This window comes from Aquarana catesbeiana, unplaced genomic scaffold, assembly GCF_042186555.1.
Source record: "Aquarana catesbeiana isolate 2022-GZ unplaced genomic scaffold, ASM4218655v1 unanchor226, whole genome shotgun sequence".
In the NCBI taxonomy this organism is placed as follows: domain Eukaryota; kingdom Metazoa; phylum Chordata; class Amphibia; order Anura; family Ranidae; genus Aquarana; species Aquarana catesbeiana.
Genome location: NW_027362653.1, coordinates 1,763,927 through 1,780,021, shown reverse-complemented (window position 1 = coordinate 1,780,021; position 16,095 = coordinate 1,763,927). Strand labels below are relative to the sequence as shown.

Here is a 16,095-nt window from a genome sequence, read left to right as displayed (position 1 = left end):
AGTGCACTTACACCCCCTTCCTGCCCAGACCAATTTTAAGCTTTCAGCGCTCTCACACTTTGAATGACAAGCGTCCTTTTTTTCACACAAATAGAGCTTTCTTTTGGTGGTATTTAATCACTAGTGGGTTTTTTATTTTGTGTGCTATAAATAAAAAAAGTCTGTAAAATTTGTGAAAAAAATGCCTTTCTTTGTTTCTGTCATAAAATTTTGCAAATTAGTAATTTTTCTTCATACATTTTGGCCAAAATTTATACTGCTACATATCTTCAGTAAAAATAACCCAAATGAGTGTAAATTATTTGGTCTTTGTGAAAGTTATAGAGTCTAAAACTATGGTGCCAATCACTGAAAATTGATCACACCTGATGTACTGAAGGCTTATCTCATTTTTTGATGCACTAACAAGTCAGGAAAGTACAAATACCCCCCAAATGACCCCTTTTTAGAAAGTAGACATTCCAAGGTATTAAGTAAGTAGCATGGTGAGTTTTTTTTAAGTTGTAATTTTTTCCCACAATTCTTTGCAAAATTAAGATTTTTTTTATTTATTTTTTTACAAAATTGTCATATTAACAGGTTATTTCTCTCACAGAGCATATGCATACAAAAAATTACACCCCAAAATACATTCTGCTAATCTTCCCGAGTATGGTGATACCACATGTGTGAGACTTTTACACAGCCTGGCAACATACAAAGGCCCAACACTGAAGTAGCACCTTCAGGCGTTCTACGAGCACAAATGACACATCTCATTTCTCAACCACCTATTACACTTTTGAAGGCCCTGGAGCACCAGGACAATGGAATTGCCCCCAAAATGACCCAATTTTGGAAAGCAAGCACCCCAATGTATAATCTATGAGGCATAATGAGTCTTTTGAACTATTCATTTTTTTCCAGAAGTTTTTGGAAAATGTGGGAAAAAAAATGAAACCGCATTTTTTTTTTTTACACAAAGTTGTCCATTTATCAAATATTTCCAACACATAGCATGTACATAGCAAAGATGACACCCCAAAATACATTCCACTACTCCTCCTGAGTATGGTGATACCACATGTGTGAGCCTTTTACACAGTCTGGCCACATACAGAGGCCCAACATCCAAGTAGCACTATCAGGCATTCTAGGAGCATAAATGACATATATCATTTCCTGGCAACCTATCATTTTGAAGGCCCTTCATATTTCTAACACATAGCATGTACATACCAAGAATTACAATCCAAAATAAATTCTATTGTGAAAAGGGTAAAAAAAAAGCATTACCTGTGCTTTTAGTAGTATCCACAGAGGAGAGCACTGGTCCAGGCAGCAGGCAGGGATGTGCTTAGCGACAGTAATAGTAATTATCCAGGCAGCAGGCAGGAATATTGTCTATAGTCAGCACAAGGATATTGTCAGCACAGTCCATAGAAATTGTCCAGGCAGAGACAGCCAGCACAGCCATATTAGTCCTGGTACACTGTAACCTGCAGACACTCATTGTACCGCTCTCCATCCCTTCATAAACATACTGCTTCTTGCTACAGCTAATTATTTGCATAGTCCAGGTAGCGGTGTGGTCCGTTCATGCAAAAGGCATGATGGCAGTAAGTCAGCAGCAGGCTGAGAGCTGCAATCAGGTAAGACCTGTGCACAGGGGTAGAGGCTTCGAAGCCTCCAGATCCTAATCCGGAAATTCTGAAACCCGGAGAAAAAAAAATTGTTTTCTCTATCCGGAAAAACAATTCTGGAGCCCCTCACATATGTGAGACCCCTGTGTACTACAGTAGCAGGGCAACAGATCAGTCTAAGAGGTAGGCAAAAGCATAGTCTATAAAACAGGCCAGGGTCAGTTCATGTCCAAGCGGTAGGCAGTAGCGTAGTTCATAAAACAGGCCAGGGTCAGTTCACATGGAGGCAGTCCAAACGGTAGGCAGAGGCATAGTCACAAAACAGGCCAGGGACAGTTCACATGGAAGCAGCCCAAACAGTAGGCAGAGGCATAGGCAAAAAACAGGCCAGGGTCAGTTCACGTGGAAGCAGTCCAAACAGTAGGCAGAGGCATAGTCAAAAAACAGGCCAGGGTCAGTTCACGTGGAAGGCAGTGGCATGGTTATTTGGGGGGAAATGGGGAAATGATTAAAAATATGGGCTAATATTTTAGGGATGTATGATAAAGTTGGAAGCATTTACCAATGCAAAGGCCAGGTTGGGAGGGACACTGGGGACAATGGTAGTTGGTATCTTTTCGAAATCCTCTTTTGGTGCACACGCTGCATTTTTTTTTTTTTGCCGTCTTCGGCCTGCTTCAGATGGTGGAATGTTGAAGGGGAAGTGGCACTCATGAAGTCGGCAAACAGCCTCAGAGCGAAGGTCTTCTGCGGGGGGGTCTTTGGTGATAGATGAGGGACGTAACAACTTCTTCTATGAATTGTAGGAAGGGGGCGGGACTTTTTGTGGATTTGGTGTAGACTACATAGGAATTATAAACGGCCAAATGGATGAGATAAATTGCTACCTTCTTGTACCAGAATCGGGACCTCCTTATCGACAAATAGGGCTGAATCATTTGATCATTGAAATCCACCCCCCCCCCATGTAGAGATTACAATCTTGGATACATACTTACTTTTCAATGGAACCTCGTCTTCTTTGAACGTCAATTGTAGTGTCGTCATGGATGGTGGACATCATGTGCACGTCCCTTTTATCCTTCCACCTCAAGGCCAGCAATTTGTTGCATCTCAATGCTGCTCCTTCCCCCTTCGCAGCTTTTTATTTGCTAGCGATTGTGGGAAACCCTTCCTATTTCTACTGGAGGTTCCGCAGGCCAGGGTTTTTGCAATGTATAGGTGTTTGAAAAGGGGCAGGCCAGTGTAGAAATTGTCAAGGTATATGTGATATCCTTTGTTCAGAAGTGGGTATGCCAAGTCCCATAAATCTTTCCAGTTGTGCCCATGTAGGCCGGGCACTCAGGGGGCTGGAGCTGGAAATCTTTTCCTTCATATATGCGGAACGCATACAAATATCCCTTGGCTCTCTAACAGAGCTTGTATAATTTTACTCCGTATCTGGCCCTTTTGCTAGGAATATATTGCTTTATTCCTAGCCGGCCTGAAAAGGGTACCAGGGACTCATCGACACATATATTCTGATCGGGGACATAGAGATCTGCAAATTGTTGGGAAAAGAAATTTATCAGTGGGCAAAGTTTATATAATTTGTCGTAATTTGGATGATTGCAGGGAGAGCACTGGGTGTTGTCGCTAAAATAAAGAAAGCGCATTATCATTTCGTATCGGGACCTGGCCATTACGCCAGAATAAATGGGCATGTTGTGGATGGGGTTGGTGGACCAATAGGCATGTCCTTCGTTTTTTTTGTAAGCCCTATGTTTAGGGTGAGGCCCATAAACAATTTGAACTCCTCCAAATTCAGATCTCTCCACTCAAATGGACGGGCATAGGATGATTGGGGGTTGATGGCAATATACTGCTGGGCATACACATTTGTCTGCTCCACAATGAATTGCAGCAAAGTGTTGGGCAAAAACAGATGAAAGCAATCAATTTCTGAGAAATTTTGGGTGTTGGCCTGCACACCTGGCTGTGCTGCGAAAGGGGGAATAATTGGTGATCCCGAGTTGGATGGCAGCCATGTTGGGTTGGCAAGACCATCTGGCATATATGTAGAGGCCCTGGCTCTTAGGGGACGTGACACTCCAGTAGTTGGGGGATTTGAATTACCTGTGCTGGTACTCAGGCGTGATGTGGCAGCACTGGGTCTGGGCATTTGTTCCTGGGGCCTATCGCCGGCGGCAGCGCTGGTACTGGGCATTTGTACCCTGGGCCTATCGCTGGCGGCAGCACGTGTACTGGGCCTGGGAATTTGTTCTTGGGGCCTATTGCTGGCAGCAGCGCTGGTCCTGGGCCTTGGAATATAATCCTGGTTTCCAGAGTGCCGTGCCCTTTTAGGAGGGACCCATTCTTCCTCCGAATCATTTGCCGATTCACTATTCAGTTCAAATGCCGAATTTGATTCTGTATCATAATTGGAATCTGATGAGAACTCCCCGTTGCTCTGATCAGTCATGGAGAGGATCTGGATTGCCCCCTCACTGTTGTAAACTCTTTTGGACATGACTCTGATGGCTGTGTGATAGGTGGCAGGTGACGGTCACTGATGGGCTGTGAGATGGGTGGCAGGTGACGTTCACTAATAGGTGATGACGGTGTGACAGGCGATGGTCACAGACGGGTGACAGGCCACAGTCATTGATGGGTGATGGGTGCAACGCTGACGGTCACTGATGGGTGACGGGCAATGGCTGACGTCACTGATGGGTGATGGGTAATGGCTGACGTCACTGATGGGTGACGGGTAATGGCCGACGTCACTGATGGGTGACTAGTGATGGCTGATGGTCACTGATGGGTGACGGCTGATAATCACTGATGGGTGATGGCTGACGGTCACTGATGGGTGGCGGGTAATGGCTGACGGTCACTGATTGGTGACAGGTAATGGCTGACGTCACTGATGGGTGATGGCTGATGGTCACTGATGGATGATGGCTGACGGGTGACGGCTGACAATCACTGATGGGTGACGGGTAATGGCTGACGGTCACTGATGGGTGACGGGTAATGGCTGACGTCACTGATGGGTGACGGGTGATGGCTGATGGTCACTGATGGCTGACAGGTGACGGCTGACGGTCACTGATGGGTGACGGGTGATGGCTGATGGGTGACAGGTGCACCGCTGACGGTCACTGGCAGTCTCTTATGTGACAGGTGCACTTTATGGGGTGACTGTGGTGACTGTTGGGTGACAGATGACAATGGGGGGGCGATGGGACAAGTGTTGTGCTTGGTGCAGTACAATACAGACACAGATCGGTAACTCACTGCTCCTGGCTCTTCTCTCCTCACACTGGAAATGGTGTGTGTGAGGAGAGAAGAGCTGGTAACAGCTAGTTACCGCTCTGTGTTTACATTTAGTGATCGGCTGTGAAAGGATCACAGCCGATCACGTGGTAAACAGCCGCCAGCCAATGGCTGTTTACCATCGTCGGTGACGAGCAATGTGCCTGGGAACACGCCGCCACTGCCGTGCACGCGCGGCACGGTCCTGATCGCGTGCATGCGCCGTGCACAATGGGGGCGGTACCATCTGTCATCGGCCCTGACTTCTTCACGGCCGATCACGTGGTAAACAGCCATGCCCACAGGGATGCGCACACACGATCACGCGCAATCCCTGTTTAGAGGGCAGGGCGTCATATGATGCCCTCCCAGACTGAGAGCCGCGCCGCCTGGCCGTCATATGATGGACGGCAGGCGGCAAGCGGTTAAATTAGCTTGGAAGATACCTTAATGCTGCCTGTGAAGTGGCACCTCCATGATGTAAACAAGAAAAGTGACATTCACAATGAAAAAAAAAATATTTAAAAGGATAACTTCACTTTCATGGGGGAAAAAAAATAGCAAATAAAAAAAATATAATATAGCGTATACAATTACGACACAAGTAATATTGTTGTTGAAAGTAATTAAAAATTACCTTTCCATATCAGGGTATTCAAATATCTGTTCCTAGCATCTCGTATTACTAAACTTATTTACTTAAGTACCACTATGCAATTACTCTCAACCTCTTGGGCCGGCCACATCGCCCTCACTAAATAATTTTTACTCGCTCATGTTCTCTACATGTTTAGATCCCTTACAGTACGTTTTCTTTCCGCTCGCCTCAAGAAAATACGTACCCTTCTTAACTCCTTCATTTAGCGAGGTAAACAACCTCAAATAAAATCCAGCACCCAGGCCTTGGGGCGCCTAATATAGCCCTCTACCATACTAGCTCACTCAAGAACCTCCTGGAACCCTTCAACACAATGTCCATGGATACAAATAGTGTGCAAATCTGTTCTTAAAGGGCTTGTAAAGTCAGAAGGTTTTCTTTGTCTACATGCATTCTATGCATTAAGATAAAAAGCCTTCTGTGTGCAGCAGCACCCCCCCCCCTCCAGCCCAATTGCTTACCTGAGCCCCCTCTCGATCCAGCGATGTCCACGACTGCCTCGGCCATCCGGGACCCCCTCCTCATTTTCTGCCGCTGCTGTCAATCAAAGTCAGTTAGCCAATAAGGAGAGAGAGGGGGTGGGGCCGAACCGCAGCTCCATGTCTGAACGGATACACAAAGCTGCAGCTTGGCTCAGGTGCCCCTGTAGCAAGCTGTTTGCTGTGGGAGCACTCAAAGGGAGGGAGGGGTCATGAGAGCCGAAGAGGGACCCGAGAAGAAGAGGATCCAGGCTGCTCTGTGCAAAACCAACTGCACAGGGCAGGTCTAGTATAACATGTTTGTTATTATTTATTGAAAAAAAAGGAGACTTTACAATCACTTTAAATCAATTATGGGAGTCACCATTCTAAACCCTTACATTTCACGCAAATTTTTGGATACGATCAATGCAACTCTCAAGATATGGTCCTACCTGGTTAACCCTTTACATTGCCTATCTTCTTCATCTCTACAATGGATTCCCTTAAACTACCTGGAACTCCTCATACCCGACATAGCCCTTCAATTGTGGAAAGCTGAAGACATATACTCAATATCTCAATTTTTTTCTGATACAACTTTTCACTCCTTCCAAGACCTAAGCTCACCTTACTCCATCCCAAGATCTAATTTCTTTCAATACCTGAAAATAGGACACACCTTACACCATATTAAAGTTGGTCAATCCCGTTCACTGGGCGATTGCATTACACTGGTGCTCCCCCATGGTTCCGCGGGATCAAACAATGAAGCGTATGACGGCCCTTCAACTTATGGAGCGAGGTTCACCACACCATTATGGATACTATGCCTGTTTATAATAGGAAATGGGAATTGTGGTCCACATATGGATATGTAGGTGTATAGAGGAATGATTAACATCATGCCGGCAATTCTAATGATTTAATGCTTTGTACCCTTGTATTTTTTCCTTTTTTTTATTATATTTTTCTTTTTTGTTGTGTCTTTTTAATTCTAATATTTTTCCGGCTCATATAGCACAGTGTTATGTTCCATTATCATTATGGCCAATATGTAATGATGATATATTGATGTCTCAGACTACTACATTCCTATAGGGAAACGGCCAATTTCCTACGTTTTATGGAGTATGTGCTATATTTATATCAGATTGATAATTGTCATATGCAAAATCTGTATCTGTTCTAATTTTTTTTTTTTCTGCAATAAAAAACATTGGTAAACCAAAAAAAGTTGGTCAATCCCTGCTTTTGGACAACCTTTTGGAACTTTTTGAATCTTTGAAAACTGGATCCAAACGACTCTCACCGATATACTCCCTGCTAACAGCTCCTCCTTCTACAGAAACGGCTGCTCCTTCTACAGAAAAACCCCTTAACCTTAGAACATACAGTTTTGAAGACTTCTTCAAAACTTTGGCAATCAGCGTCTTCCCTAACCTTGAAATACTCACGTTGTATCTAAAACTGAGAATCTTCTCAGAAACTATTACACAACTAGTACTATACTCTGTGTAGACTAGCAGACATTTTCAAAAATTACTTCTCCCTTTGCTGGAGATAATGTGGCAATTCAGGTACTCTCTCATATTTGGTGGCATTGCCCCATTATACAAAACTTCTAAACCAGGATATTTTCGTTGATCTCTAATATCACAAGACTCCAATACCCACCTAACCCAAAACCCGCTTTACTGGGCTTAGACATGGATTCCTGGCCCATTGATTTCCACCCCATAATCACGCATATCTTCACTGCAGCCTAATTAACCATCACTCATAATTGGAAACTTCTGAATCCCCCTGATTATACCACAATTATACAAACATGAACACGCTTATAAATACTCCTTTGCTAAAGCCCACCTCTTGCAAACAAATTTCATCCAACAATGGAATCCCTAGCTACAACATCCCAACTGCACTCCTAAGCTATGAATTAACATATTGCATCACCGTGACTTACCTAAAAATGGAGCGTGAAAAGTCTACTGGCTTGGAAATATCAATTTTTAAATGGATAGAAAACTGGCTAAAAGACCAAATTCAGAGAGTAGTGGTTAATGATTCTTACTCTGAAAGGTCTAAGGTTATCAGTGGTGTACCCCAAGGTTCAGCATTATTAGTGATGTACTCCAAGTTTCAGTGTTATCAGTGGTGTGCCCCAAGGTTCAGTTGTTAGTGGTATACCTCAAAGATCACTGTTATTAGTGGTATACCTCAAGGGTCTGTGATTTTAGTGGTGTACCCAAGGTTCAGTGTTATTAGTAGTGAACTGCAAAGTTCAGTGTTAGTGGTGTACCCACGTTTCTTTGGTGGTGGTGTGCCCCAAGGTTCAGTGTTATTAGTGTTGTGCCCCAATGTTTAGTGTTATTAGTGGGGTACCCCAATGTTCAGTTTTATTAGTGGGGTACACCAATGTTCAGTGTTATTTGTGGTGTACCGCAAGGTTCATTATTATTATTAGTGCTGTTTCCCAAGGTTCAGTATCATTAGTGGTGTACCCCAAGTTTCTGTGCTATTAGCAGTGTACCCTGAAGTTCAGTGTTATTAGTGGTGTACCTCAAAGTGCAGTATTATTAGTGGTGAACACCAAGGTTCAGTGTTATTAGTGGGGTACCCCTAAGTTCAGTTGTTTTAGTGGTGTACCCCAGGGTGCATTAATCAGAGAATCACCCAAGAGGCCCATGGAAACTTTGGAGGAGCTGCAGAGAAACACAGCTCAGGAGGGAGAATCTGTCCACAGGACAACTATTAGTCTTGCACACCACAAATCTGGCCTTTATGGAAGAGTGGCAAGAAGAAAGCCATTGTTTAAAGAAAGCCATAAGAAGTCCTGCTTGCAGTTTACGAAAATCCATGTGGTAGACACAGCAAACATGTGGAAGAAGGTTCTCTGGTCAGATGAGACAAAAATCAAACTTTTTGGCCTAAAAGCAAATCAATGTGCGGCAGAAAACTAACACTGCACATCACCCTGAACACACCATCCCCACCGTGAAACATGGTGGTGGCAGCATCATGTTGTGGAGAAGATGGATGTAGCCAAATACAGGGCAATCTTAAAAGAAAACCTATTATGCCGTGTACACGCGGGCGCACTTTTCGGCATCAAAGGTCCGACGGGCTTTTGACGGACTTCCGACAGACTTTGGAACGAACGGACTTGCCTACACACGATCACAGTCCGACGGATTCGTATGTGATGACGTACGACCGGACTAAAATAAGGAAGTTGATAGCCAGTAGCCAATAGCTGCCCTAACGTCGGTTTTCGTCCGTTGGACTAGCATACAGACGAGCGGATTTTTCGACTCGAGTCTGTCGTAAAGATTTGAAACATGTTCCAAATCTAAAATCCGTCTGATTTTCGACCGAAAAAGTCCGCTGCAGGTCCGATGAAGCCCACACACGGTCGGATTGTCCGACGGATTCGTCCCATCGGACCAGTCCGGTCAAAAAGTCCGCCCGTGTGTACACGGCATAAGAGTCTGCAAAGGATTTGAGACTGGAGACTGGGGCAGAGGTTCACCTTCCAGCAGAACAACGACCCTAAACATACAGCCAGAGCTACAATGGAATGGTTTAGATCAAAGCATATTCATGTGTTAGAATGGCCCAGTCAAAGTCCAGACCGAAATCCAATTGCGAATCTGTGGCAAGACTTGAAAATTGCTGTTCACAGACACTCTCCATCCAATCTGACAGAGCTTGAGCTATTTTGCAAAGAAGAATGGGCAAAAATGTCACTCTCTAGATGTGCAAAGCTAGTAGAGACATCCCCCAAAAGACTTGCAGCTGTAATTGCAGTGAAAGGCGGTTCTACAAAGTATTGACTCAGGGGGGCTGAATACAAATGCACATCACAATTTTCACATATTTATTTGTAAAAATTTTTGAAAACCATTTAAGATTTTCCTGCCACTTCACAATTATGTGCCACTTTGTGTTGGTCTATCACTTAAAATCCCAATAAAATACATTTATGCTTTTAGTTGTAACATGACAAAATGTGGAAAATTTCAAGGGGTATGAATACTTTTTCAAGGCACTGTACTTTGTGAGGATTTTTCTTTTAAAGTGGTTATAAACCCTTTACAACCACTTTTTACTACAGCAAGCCTATAATTAGGCTTACCTGTAGCTACACTGGATATCTCCTTGACCTTCACGGTTTAGGAAGATATCCCTATATTTGCATGTGCCAACGTCATTGGCACATGCGCACTTAAGCAAACTGAAGCAACGGCACATAAGGGCCATGCAAAGAATTATGCTTTACTAGTTAAGGACCACCCTATAGCCCATTTACTGCTACAGAGTGGCCCTCTTGTGCAGAATCACATATATATATATATATATATATATATATATATATATATATATAGTGATTCAACACTTCTGCCTAGGGGGCGTGCATGCAGAAGCTGATCTGTGGGTGCCAGGCACTGGATGTCCACCAGCACTCACAGATTGTCAGGCAGAGACACAGAACGAAGCTCTGCCTGTGTAAACAAGGCCGATCTCCATTCTGACAGGGGAGGGATGGATTTTGGTAACAAAAGCCATAATTTCCCTGCGTAAAAGCAGCACACATGTTACAGTAAAACGCAAGCTAGGCACACAGTTAACCCTTTGATCACCCAAGTCGTTTAACCCTTTCCCTGCCAGTGTCATTAGTACAGTGATAGTGCATATTTTTAGCTCTGATCACCGCGTTAGTGTCACTGGTTCCCAAAAAGTGTTAAAAGTATCAGTTAGTGTCCAATTGTCTGCTGCAATATCACAGTGTGTTTCGGCTCCATATACCATATGGTCATGTTTCTTTATAGATCACCATTGCATTCGCCCCTGAAGAGTTGGTATACCCCAACGAAACGCGTTGGGCTTACATAGATGCATCATGTCCATACAGAAGATTTTATGTCTCTTATTTTGTTTTACTCTAGACTTTCCAACATCATTCAGCCCTTCCAGTGGCCCATGTTGTGCAGGACTTATTTTTATTTTATGAAATGCCAAGTACCATGCGGTTTTCAGAATGCCCTGCGTGTATGTGATATTGTGTATACAATTTTGTGTTATTCAGTATGTTATACATGATCTCACACAGTATAATAAAATGTTCTTTGCTAAGACTGCTTTTTGGTATACATCTCTCATTCAAAAACTCCCCCCTTTTTGTTGGAACCCATAAAAGCAACACTGTGTTTTATATTCCACATATTTACTTTATATAGTGATTGGCCTCATTTAAAGTCCCACTTACCACTTTCCCTTTTCTTTGTCTAAAATTTGGGATGGAGGCCAATTACTTTTGGTGCTTTGGACCACATCATTCTTTATCGCTAGTATTGTGTATAAGTCCTGGGGGCAATCGAGTACCAGTAGGCCTGCTTGCCTTATGGGAAAGGGGGCTGCTAAAGGTGAAGAACACAGAATCTAGCTTTGGTGTTGGTCTACCTGCATTAGCGGTAAGCGTAACATTATCACAAGTCTTTACCAAGAATTTTTTTCTGTGAAGATGGACTCTACACAGGCTCGTTTATTTGCTGAGGAGATTTGTAAACTGACATGCCAAGTCCAGGAACTGTCTGTGCGTGTAAACCCACATCTAGCAGTAATGCAGAAACCAGAGCCTCAGGTTAACCTGCCTGATCATATTTCTGGTGACCCTCATATGTTTACCAACTTTAAAAACATTTGTATTTTATACTTTAAGCTTAAGCCACGCTCTTCTAGTTTTGAAGCACAGCAGATTGAACTGATTATTACATGGTTGCAGGGGGATCCTCAGTCTTGGGCTTTTGGTCTCCCCACAGACCATCCAGCCTGAGGGTGAGTCAAAGAATTTTTCAAAGTCCTGGGTTTACTCTATGATGATTCTGACCGTGCCCACTGAGCAGAAACGAACCTTAGGTCATTATATCAGGGTAAACGCACCGCTGAACAATATTGTTCTGATTTCCGCCACTGGGCACCTGACTCAGGGTGGAATGACCCAGCTCTAAGAAGCCAGTTCAGCTTAGGCTTAGCAGACTCCATCAAGGACTCCTAAGTACACTACCCTGAACCAAAGTCATCGAATGAAGCCATGCAAGTAACCAACCATATAAACAAGAGAGACAAAACCAGAGAAAATTCCCAGCTCAACTCACCAACCAGTTTGATTACCAACCGAATAAACCTGTCCACACATTTACAAATGAATGCGTAAGCTGCAAGGCCCCTTCACGGCACCCTGTATTACTTGCAGTCCTAACCCTTTTAAATTTATGAGAGTTTCCACAGTGAGGCACATGCATTCTAATGGATAGATAGGGGCAGGTGGGCCTGGAGATAGCCCAATCCTCCTTAAAGGCACAGGGGCACATTTGACACCCAGCACATAGCACAATCCATATAGACAGGCATTTATGGGAAAGGCGTGCAGAGAGGTTTGTTCCCTTGCCCCCTCCCGCTTCCCGGGTCTTCTCAACCTATCCAGGAGGAGCCAATGCAAATTGGCGCTACTCATTTATCTTCTGGGGAAAAGGCTAGAAGAAGATCCCAGGGACTCTGCTTATAATGTGGCAACCACGGCAAATTTGTCACCAGCTGCCCCAATAAGCCAGGAGGGAATTATCATGTGGGTGGGGTCAGCTTCTCTAGACTATACTCTGTCAGATTCCCCTTGAGATAAACTATCTTTTCCTAAACACCCTTGGACGCACATAGCCATGGACTTTATTGACCACCCCCCTCAAATGAGCACACAGCCATCTGGGTGGTAGTGGGCTGCATTAGTAAAATGGCTCATTTCATTCCACTTGCCAAACTTCCCTCCTTGAAACTCCTGGCTTCCATGTTTGTCTGAGAAATATTTCAGAGGGTGCCCCAGAACACAATTTCTTTCCAGGTTTTGGCAAGCCTTCTGTGATCTCTTGAGAACCAGCCTCTCTTTTTCAACATCCTAAAATGAATGGGCAAATTGAGAGAATGAACCAATCCCTGGAGACCTATCTTCACTGTTTTGTGTCTGCTAAGCAAGCGGAATGGTCCTCGGCATTGCCTTGGACTGTATTTGCCTACAACAACTGGCCTCATTCTTCTACTGGAATTTCTCCCTTCCATTGCGTTTATGGTTTCCATCCTAAAACCTGATTGTTCGCTGACATTTCTTCTGACATTCCCGAGGCCAACACCACAATTTCCACATTTTCTCAGACTTAATAAAGCCCAGGCTAACTTGTCCTCTAGCTTCGCTGCCCAAAAATGCTTTGCGGATCGCCTCCACTTTCAGGCTCCTCAGATTAAGGTCAGTGATCGGGCTTTCTGTCCAAAAGAAATCTGTCTCTCAGAGTTCCCTCATAGAAACTGGCCCCTTGGTTTATTGGGCCTTACAAAGTTATTCACCAGGTTAACCCGGTAGCCTATAGATTACACCTTCCTACCTCAATGAGGATCCAAAAAGTCTTCCATGTTACTCTTCTAAAACCTCTTCAGAAGGATACCATTGTTTCATCTTCTGCTTGGTCAACGGACAGGAAAACTATGAATTAGAACTTATTCTGGACTCCAGGAAAGTAATGAATTTTGTCCAGTATCTGGTGGCCTGGAAAGGTTTGGTCCTGAGGAAAATTCTTGGGTCCCAGCTGCATCTGTTCATGCTAACAGACTTGTACGCAACTTCTATCAACAGAATCCTGACAAATCTGCTTCAAGTGGTCTGGGAGACCTTCCTCATTCCAGCATACTGGTTTTGGCTATAGCATTCTCCTTGTCTGTCCACCTTCAAGGTCATTGATGTGGCCAGACTCTGGGTAGAGATCAAACCTGATTTAAGCCTGCCAAGTCTGCAGTCTCATGCTTGTGATAGCATGTGTAATATGTGCAAGCTCTCTGTCTGTCCTGCTCTGCTGTTTGGATTCCCCTATTTATAATTTTGGATTGGCTATTCTCTGAACTCTGCCTGTCTTTTGACTGTGGATTGACCCTGACTATTCTGAACCTTGCCTGCCTTGTACCTGGACTGTCATTGAACAACTCTGCCTGTCTGCCAACTGCAAGTACCTGTTTGCATTGCTCAGTTTGCGCATGCCCTGTCATGGTAGCCAGGCATTATAGCATTGTGTATAGATCCTGGAGGAAACTGAGTACCAGTAGGCCTGCTTGCCTTATGGGAAATTATTTTTATTTTTTTTTATGGTTGAACTAGATGGACCTGTGTCTTTTTTCAACCTGACTAACTATGTAACTATGTAGGTTAAAAACACAGAAGCTAGCCATAGTGTCTGACCACCTGCATTAGTGGTAACGCCGCTGAGAACCTGAGCCAAGCACTCCACAGCCCAGAGCTCCAGTGAGTGCTGGAGGGGCAGAGCAGAGTGCCAATGACTGACAGCCACCGGCTCTCTGCTCATTGAAGATCAGTAATCAGTGATCTAGAGGTGACAGGGGACATCCAATGCTGCATTCTACTTTATGTCACCGTTTCCCCCACTTAATGTCGCAACCCCCCCCCCGTAAGTCAAAGTTTCCCTCACTTATGTCACAGTTTTCTGCTCGCACAGTACTACCTTACAAAGGGCAGGTCTGGACACAGGGCCGAAGCTGCCAAACTTTTCTTGCCCAACCGCGTCCTAGCAACCAATCACCTGCTTGCAGCTCTTGACCTCTATACAGACCTTCCACCTCTCCCGCCGTCTGCTATGCTGCAAGAATGACAATGTTGTGGCTGTGAGGAAATAAACAGAAACAGGACCTACAGGGTGGACAGGCAAAAAGGAAGAGTCCAAGCTCAACTGTGGTGGTCCAGATGGGAATGTCAATCAGTCCACATCCATACCATGGGCCGCCATTTAATAATGTCTGGTGTATATAGAGTGGAGGAGTGAGAATTTCTGCACTGTCCTCCCCCATCCTCGGTCTTCACAGTCCCCCCATCCTCAAGCTTTACATTCCCCATCCATCCTCAGGCTTCACAGCTCCCCATCTTCAGGATTCACAGACCCCCATCTTCAGGCTTCATGCCCCCCCTCATCCCCAGTCTTCACAGTCTCTCCCCATCCTCAGGCTTCACAGTCCCTTCATCCTCAGTCGTAACAGTCCCCCCATCCTCAGGCTTTACAGTTCCCTCCATTCCTCAGTCTTCACAGCCCCCCATCCTCAAGCTTCACAGTCCCCACCCATCCTAAGGCTTCACAGCTCCCCTCATCCTCAGTCTTCACAGTCCCTCCCCATCTTCTGGTTTCACAGTCCCCCCATCCTCAGTCTTAACAGTGCCCCCATCCTCAGGCTTCACAGTCTCCCTCCCTTCCTCAATATGCACCGTCCCCCCCATCTGCAGGCTTCAAGGTCCCCCTTATATCAGTGGTCACTGGGAGAAGGACATTCTTTCATCATCATCCGTGGGAAGTATGGTTGCCACCTCATCCCTTTAAACCCGAACACATATTAATTACACAGGTTCTTTGGCTGATTAAGGTGGTAATTAAACTCACTTGGTGCCTTATCTGCATTTAATTAGCCTCAGAACCTGTGTAATTCAAAGGTGTTTAGGTTTAAAGGGATGAGGTGGCAACTCTAGTGGGATGACTGCCCCCCATACAGATCATTGATGCCAGTTGTTACTGAAAGACAGAAATTATTAATTGCTCAAGGAACCCCTAGAAACTTTTGGAGGAACCCTGGCTGAGAAAGGCTGGACTAGGCAGTAATATATTTCTATCCCCCTTGGTGGGAGTGGAGATGACCCATCTATAAGGATAATACAGTACATACACACACAGCACAAGGCCGTGTTTACACTATCAGACATTTCCCAGGGCTGCAATTCCTCTGAGATCCACAAGGTGGTGATCTGACTTCTACCCAGACAGGAAGTCTCTATGGAAGACAGAAAGTGATGTCAGGTACAGACAGGAAGTGATGTCAAGTATAAATAGGAAGTTCCAGGTGAGGAGGAAGTAGAGAAGACGTTGCTGGATGTGGTAGTAGAGGAGGTAATAAGATCTTATTTTCTATTTACACCCAGTAACCCCCCCGTCATGTCCGTCCTCTTCCTCCATAGTCACTG

The 16,095-nt window shown here is 44.7% G+C and overlaps 1 protein-coding gene and 1 pseudogene across 1 annotated transcript in view; one reads left to right on the top strand and one right to left on the bottom strand.

The window, feature by feature from the left end:
- The window catches only part of LOC141121596 (uncharacterized), a 482,112-nt pseudogene that overhangs the window by 205,682 nt on the left and 260,335 nt on the right, over positions 1-16,095 (bottom strand).
- Positions 1-16,095, top strand: part of LOC141121624 (uncharacterized) — a 52,886-nt gene that overhangs the window by 20,406 nt on the left and 16,385 nt on the right. The window lies entirely within an intron of this gene.